This window comes from Sarcophilus harrisii, chromosome 2, assembly GCF_902635505.1.
Source record: "Sarcophilus harrisii chromosome 2, mSarHar1.11, whole genome shotgun sequence".
Lineage (NCBI taxonomy): Eukaryota > Metazoa > Chordata > Mammalia > Dasyuromorphia > Dasyuridae > Sarcophilus > Sarcophilus harrisii.
Window position 1 is genome coordinate 458,102,043 of NC_045427.1, and position 8,527 is coordinate 458,110,569.

Here is an 8,527-nt window from a genome sequence, read left to right on the forward strand (position 1 = left end):
TGAAGATCTTATTTCCTGAAAAAACGGACAAAATGGATACTTTTCTAGGGACTATTCCTGCCATGGGTGAGTAACTGCAATTTTTGCTTAAAGTGCAGGCTGATTTTGCTATTAGGAAATAAATAATAATGAGGATAGCCAGCATATGTATCTATCTCACACAAAGGCTTGCTGAGCAAATGCTCATTTTATCCTGATAATAACTATGGTTGGTAGGTTTTATATATATATATATATATATATATATATATATATATATATATATATAATTATTTAATTACATATTATGTATATAATACATATATTATTATATATGATTATTCCCACTTTTCAGTTGAGGAAAGTGAGGCAGACAGAGGTTAAATATTTGCACAGTATTATAATTTGTAAGTATCTGAGGCTGAATTTGACTCCCACTATTTCTGACTCCAGATCCACTACTCTACCCATTGCACCACCTAGAGGTAATTGGATGGCATAATGGATAGACCACTTGCGTAGAATCAGGAATACTAAAGGTAAAATCTTCCTTGACCTTGTTCAAATTATATAACTTAGTTTCACCTTATTCATCTGTAAAATGGGGATAATAATAGCACGTATCTCACATGGTTTTTATGAAAACCAAATGAAAATATATGTACACATGTATTTCTTTTTCAAAGCTTAAAGAAGCTCTATATAAATGTTGGCTTAAAAAAAAAAAGATTAAAAGTTTTGAGAAATACCTCTTCATGTTATTAAAGAGAATGATGTTATTTCTTGAAGAAAAGGGCTTCATTGTGAAAAGAAAAGAAAAGAAATGTATCTAAAGAGGAAATCCTGACCTGTGTTGGGGATTAGAAGATGCAAGACTGTGATACAGAGAAGAAATAAGATGAGAAAAATTGAATATTTGGAGCTAAGTAACAAAGAGGAGGGAGCTTCTCAAAGAGGAGGGAGTTGCATTATTAAAAGAGGAAGTATTTGTCTTCAAAAGAACGACCATGTAGATACATAGGTGCTGTCAGGTGAGAGATTAAGTACTGTTCAGAGGAAGAAGAGATAAAAGGTTGTAGTTGGTGTTTCCCTCATGAGAAATCATGAGGCAGCTATTTGTCAACTTGATACCAACTTCAAAAAATTTGTTGTCTTCCTAGAACACCAAAGATGTCACCAAACCTTCCAAGAATAGATGATTACTACCCACTTTTGATGATTTACATGGACACAAATGGTATTACCAGAGGGAATCTAGAGACTTTTACTAAAGATATTGGAATACCAGGCAAAGGACTAAGGGAAGAGCTTAGGGATGCTATTTTATGTTGTCATCAATCCTGTTGACTGAAACTAAGAATTTCAGAAAAGAAAGATAAATTTAGGCAGCATTTACTGACGAAAAAGATGTTCTTGGGAATGGGATTAAATTTCTGGGACACATTTTAAAAAGCATATGAATAATGAATCCATGGTCAGGAATAGCCTGATGAAACATTTGCCTTTTTTTTAAAAAAAAATTACAAAACTGAAGAGGAAAGAGAATGCAACAATAAACAAATTAAAGACTTAAACATTAACAAAAAAGAGATATAACTAACTTTATTTATAAATGACATGAAGGTGTATTTAGAAAACCCCAAAGAATCAGAAAAGCATTTAAGAAACAAATTCAGCAAAGCTGCTTTATACAAGAAACAGGTAATAGCCAAAAAGCATTTTTGAGTGTTTCTTGGGTGGCAGACAATGTGCTAAGTAACAGGGATATAAATACAAAAACAAAGAAGAAGAAGAAAAAGAAAGATAGTCTCTGCCTTTCCGTGCTCTGTGCCAGGGCATGTTGGTGAAATCCAGAGACAGTCAGAAAAAAACAATCATGGTCAGCCTGATCCAGTCACCAAAATGGCCAGAAAGAACACACTAACAGAGTAATAATAAAATCCAAGAGGAAGTAACAAATTCAAAATTACCTAAATTAATGTACATATTTAGAACTATACCAATCAAACTCTATGGGGATACTTCACAGAACTAAAAAAAAAATTAATAACAAAACTAATTTGCAGGAACACAAAGTCTGCAATGTTAAAAACCATTATGGGGGAAAAAGTAGGAATGAGAAGGTATGTCTGTATATCAAATTATTCCATAACAAAATAATCATCAAAACTATTTTGAAGTCTTTTTAAAGGAGAAAAGCATATCAATGGGATAGACTAAAAAAACATAAGAATTAGAAACCCAGTGTTTTATAAATCTAACGGCACAAACTACTTGGGGTAAAACTCAAGGTAAGTAGTTTGATAAATGTTACAAAGGTAGATGGGTGATAAAATGGGTAGGTATTGAGTCTAGAGTCAGGAAGACTCATCTTCCTGAGTTCAAATCTGGCCTCACATTCTACTTGTGTGACCTTGAACAAGTTACTAAACCTCGTTTGCTTTGACTTCATCTATCAAGTAAGTTCGAAAAGGAAATAGCAAACTATCCCATGGGCAGAACGATGCTTAAAATAATTTTTAAAAATGAAATTGAAAATCTTTTAACTGGATAGGATGCATTTAGGATAATAATGGAAATAGTAGATTGGGAAAAAAATCTTAACCAAATATCTCTGCTAAATAGCATGTATATAAAAATATAACTTTATAAAATAATACATGTAAGTGTATATCATGTGCATAATTAAAGCATATATGTATATGTAAATAGATTCTGCATATGTATATAAACGAATGCATGCATATATAAATATATATGGGCATATATATGTATATTTTAAGGTTTGCAAAGCTCTTTCATAATGTATTTATTTTATTCTCACATTTCTGTGAGGTAGCTGTTATTATTATTTCCATTTCATAGATAAAGAAACTGAGGTAGAGAAAGTTTCAACAATTTGCCCAGGGTCACATAACTAATAAATATCTAAGGTAATATTTAAACTCAGGTCTTCCTGATACCAACTCCAGCACCTATCTATTATGCTATCTAGTTGCCAACATCTAAATTATATAAAGAACAAATAACTAAAATTTAGAGCCATTCCCAAATACATATGGCTAAAGTATATTTAAAATTTAAATTTAAATAGTTCTGAAAAGATTATCTAGTAATTAAATCATATGAAAGATTTTTTTTCATATCACTAATAATTTTTAAGTTTTATGTTTTGTTTTTATTTTACATGTATTTACCAATTGTTTCCAATTTGTGAGAGTTCTTTTGTGACAAAGTAAAACTAATAACATAGTGATTTCATTAAATTGCATACAACTATTCACATATTTGGTGCTTCTGTATTTAAAAAAAAAAATTGATGAATATCTTTTCTTTCCCATCCACTGCCCATTGCAACTGAGGATTAAAAACAAAAACAAAAACAAAAACAAAAACTTTTTTTTTTTGGTAACAAATATGCGTTGTCAAAACAAATCCCTCAATTTTCTCATGATTATGTATAATGATTGTATACAACCATTTTATGTGTTCACATACATATATATACATAAAGTCAATAAATATTATTAAGTACCCATTATGTTTTCTCTGGGGGATTTCAATAGGAAAAAAGAAAGATAATTCTTGTTCTCAGGGAACTTATAATCTAATAAGGCAGGATAGCACATACAAGGAAACCAGAAAGCTGAAAAACAAGAGAGAGATATACCCATAAGGGAATGGTGAAAAAGTCAATCAGAGAAGTTTCAAAGTAGTGAAAACAGGTGAGAAATGAAGAAATGAAGAGTTGAACTCTCAACTTACAATGAGGTTTATAATTCATAAACCCATCTTCCTAACAAAATAGAGAGAGAGAGAGAGAGAGAGAGAGAGAGAGAGAGAGAGAGAGAGAGAGTACTGTGATGGATTAATAAGACTGATGAGATCTTATAGAATAATGAGGTTTTCTCAGTGATGAGTTTCTAAGGATATGTTGGAGGAGTAACAAAAAATCCCCAAAGTAGTGCATTTAGCTGACAAATAAAATGCATATATGTTATATATATATATATATGGGGGGGGGTGTAAATAGAAGTATAAAAATGTAAATATATGTCTAGGGATTTATACATACACAGAATCAGCTTCACACCTATCTATATCTAGGTCTATATCTATTTATCCACTCATCTATAACCATATGTATATATATATCTATGTGTCTTTTATTTTGTACCTAAATCTGTCATGTTCCTGTCACAGATAACAATATTTAATATCCATTTAAAAAATTGACTTTCAAATTCTCTTCTTCTTTTCCCCAGCTCTCCTCACGTGAGAAGGTAAGCAACATAATGTGTCATCATGTAAAACCTATCAATTTTATATTTTTGTATTAGTTACTTTGTGAAAGAAAACACAGATTAAAAAACCCCCAAAAGTAAAGTTAAAAGTATGTTTTGATCAACATTTGGATCCAGGAGTTCTTTCTCTAGATAGATGGATAGTATTTTTCATAAGTCCTTAGGAATTGTCTTGGATCATTGTATTGCTGAGAATAGCTAAATCATTGACCATTGTACAACTATTGCTAATACTATGTATTAGGTTCTCCTTGTTTGCTTATTTCACTTTGCATCAGTTCACATAAGTCTTTACAGGTTTTCCTCATCATTTTTTACATCATAATAGTATTGTCACAATTATATTTTACAACATGTTCAGCCATTCCACAATTGAGGGCATTCCCTCAATTTCTAATTCTTTGGCACCACAGAAAGAACTCATAAACATTTTTGTACATATAGGGTTGTTTTTCCTTTAAAATATATATTTTTTTTGAGATACAGACCTAACAGTGGTATTGCTGATTCAAAGGAGATGCACATTTTTAATGGCCCTTTCAGCATAGTTTCAAATTGTTATCCATAATGGTTGGATCAGTTATGACACTGATAGAATAGTGTAAATTATTCTGTTCACTTCATTCAACATCAGTTCATATAAGTCTTTCTGTCTTTTGGAAATTATTGACTTCCTCATTTCTTATGACACAAAAGTTCTCCATCATGTTCATATATTACTATTTAATTTAACCATTATCAATTTTTTGGATGTTCTCTCAGTTTATAGATGTTTTTGTTGTTGTTATTGTTTTGCCATCACAAAAAATTTTATTTCAGATTTTAGCATGTAAAAGATTTTTTCCTATTTAATTTTTGTGTATTAGGGGGTTATAGATATAATAGTTTATCTAACCCAGAGAGTAAACATTATTTAGTAATTTTTTGTTTTTAATTTCAAAGTGTTTTCCAGAATGGTTGTACCCATTTAATGTGTTTATTTTCCCATAGACCCTCCAACATTTATCATTTTCATTCTTTGTTATCTTTGCCACTTTGATGAGTGTGAAGTGGAATCTCAGAATTGCTTTAATTTGCATTTCCCTAATTAGTAGTGATTTGGAGCATTTTTTAATATAGCTATTTTTAGTCTGGGTTTTTTTTTTCCTTGTGACATCTATCCTTAGACCATTTAGCAATTAAGGAATGGTTTTCTTATAAATTCAAATCATTTCCTTCCTTATATATTTTAAAATGAGATCATTATTAGACAAATGCTATTTTTTCCAGTTTTCTTTCTAATATTATCTTTATTAATTTTTTGTGCAAAATATTTTAAAATTTGTATAATCAATATTAATCATTTTGTGCTATGTTCTTTTCTATTCCTCATTTGGTCATGAACTTTTCTTCTATCCATAGAACTGTATAGACAAATTTCTTCCATGTTTCTCTAATTTATTATAATGTGACTTTTAAAATCAAGATTGCATGTCCATTTGGAACTTTTCTTCCTATAAAGTGTGAAATGTTTATCTGAATCTAATTTCTTCTATATTTCTCTCCAATATTTAATACAGTTTTTATTAAGTCTAGATGATGCAGTGGATAGAGTGCTGGTACTGAAGTAAAGAAGACTCATCATGTTGAGTTCAAATCTGGTGTCAGACACTGATTATATGACCCTGTGGAAATCACTTAGACATTTCCTCAGTTTGCTCATTAACATAAAATGAGCTGGAGAAGTAAATGATAAACCACTCTAGTATCTTTGCTAAAAAATCTCACATGGCATCATAAAGAGTTGGACATACTGCAACAACAAAAGTCCTTGTCCCATTTGCTAGGATCTTTGTTTTTATCAAAAATTAGCTATATTTGTTTCAGTATATTATCTACTTGATCTTCTTCATCAGTTGAACCCTATTTTTCCAAACCAGTACCAAATTGTTTTAATAATTAACACTTTATATTACTGTTAGAAATCTGCTATTGTTAGACCACCTTCATTTTAATTTCTTTTCATTATTTCTTTTGAGATTCTCGCCTGTTTTTTTTTTTTTTTAATAAGTATTTTATTTTATTTTTGTTCTATAAAGTAATCCTTTGGTAATTTTCCTGGCATAGCACAGAATAAATTTGTTAATTTAGGTGGTGTTATCTTTTTTATTATTTTGGCTTATTCTCCCCATAAGCAATTAATCTTTTCAATTATTTATGTTTGTCTTTATTTTTTTGTAAACTGTTGTTTGCAGTTGTTTTTATTTAGTTCTTGTATGTATCTTGGAAGAGAGTCTTCCAAGTATTTTATAGGTTCTGTAGTTATTTTAAAAGGAATTTCTCTTTTTAGCTCTGCTTGCTGAGTTTTATTGGCATGATACAGAAATACTGATGATTTATGTGAATTTATTTTATATTCTGCAAGTTTGCTGAAGTCATTATTTCAATTAATTTTATTTAACTCTTTAATGTTCCTTAGATACACTATTACATTATCTGAAAAAACTGACAATTTTGTTTCTTCTATGCTTATTCTTATTCCTTCATTTTCTTTTCTTTTTTTTATTGTTACAGTCAGTATTTCAAGTGCTATGTCAAAAAGAATTGGTGACAACAGACATCCTTGTTTCACCCCTGAATTTATTGAAAAGGATCCTTGTTTATCTTTCACAAATAATAGCAATTCTTGATTTTTGATATACATTTTTCATTTTAAGGTAAAATCTATTAATTCTATTTTTTCTAGCACTTTAAACAGAAATAGACATTGTATTTAGTAAAGATTTCATCTATATCTATTGATATAATCATGATTTTTGTTGATTTTTGTGGTTATAGCTTATACTTTTTTAATATTAAATTAAGCCGCATCCCTGGTATAAGTCCAACCTTGCCATAGTGAATATATAGTCACTGTGATATGTTTCAGCAACATTTTAATTATTAATTAGTTCATATCTTTGCATCTATAAACCAATACTGGTCTATAATTTTCTTTTTCTGCTTGATTCTCCCAGGTTTATGTATTCAGCCTTTAAGTCATAGACAGAATTTGGTAAGTTTTTTCTCTTGCTATTTTTCTAAATAATTGATGAAATATTAGAATTAATTGTTCTTTGAATATTTGGTGAAATTAACTTTTGAATCCCTTTGGTCCTAGAAATTTTTTTGGAAGTTCATTTATGGCTTTTCAGCTTCTTTTTCTTAAACTGAGTTGTTTAGATTCTCTCTTTCTTATTCTATTAATTTGGGTATTTTATTGTTAATATTAATTTATTTCACTTGAATTATTGTTGTTTTGGTGTATAGTTTAGCCAAATATTTTCTAATAATATCCTTTATCTTCATTTGTGTGAATTTTTCCTTTTTAAAATTGAGAATCATCATAGAAAGAAAAAAATGAATCTGCATAAAATAAAGGATTTTCACATATTCATGATGGAAAAAAAAGAAAGGTTCTTTGAAATATCAATATAGAACTCAAAAGCCAAATAAACAAGTTAACAATCAGAAAGACTTTGTAAAGATAAATTGTAAAAGATCTAGAAATATTTTTTCTATGTTTTGAAAATGAAAGAAAAAAAGAAAAGAAAGGAGGTGAGAGGCACATTAAGGGAAAATGGGAGAAGAGGTGGAAGAACTTGTTAAAAGGATATACAGCTTTGCTGTAAAAATAAATTCAATTCAACAGAGATAAAGATAGAAACAGGTAGAGGGGAAAGGGAAATAAAAAAGAGAGAAGAGAGAGGAATTATTTATAAACAAAGTAAACCTTAAAGTTTGGAAACAAGATAGGAAGAGAAGACTAATATGAAAAAAGAAAAAGTAATAACTTGAAATAGTTCTAATTTTTAAAGAATTATTTTCTTCAATAGCTTTTTTTACTTCTTTCTGTATATGTCCAATTGAGTTTTGAATGTATTGTTTTGGTCTGTGGAATTTTTCCATTTCACTAATTTTTTTTTTAGTGAATTATTTTCTTTTTCCAATTCACAGATCCTACTTTCTTAGCTGTTCTTTTGTCTTTTCCAATTCACGGATCCTACTTTCTTAGAAGTTCTTTGTCTTTTCCAATTACAAATCCTACTTTCTAGTGAATTCTTTATTTTCCAATTCAATTCTTACTTTCCTGAGATTTTTATCTTTTTCCAATTCGATTTCAGGAAGTTGTTCCTCTGTAGGCTTCTCTTTCCTTTCCATTTATCTTCTGACTCTCTTTTGAGACTTTAATGGTCTCTTCAGAGCATTATGTAAAGGAGGACAGT

General features: G+C 29.4%; 1 long non-coding RNA gene across 1 annotated transcript; it reads left to right on the forward strand.

The window, feature by feature from the left end:
- Positions 1 to 432: 432 nt before the first annotated feature.
- On the forward strand, positions 433 to 7,322 carry LOC116421166. The gene is made up of 3 exons (XR_004231469.1): positions 433 to 518; positions 4,245 to 4,262; positions 7,280 to 7,322. It is a non-coding gene; the product is annotated as an uncharacterized LOC116421166 (long non-coding RNA).
- Positions 7,323 to 8,527: the final 1,205 nt, after the last annotated feature.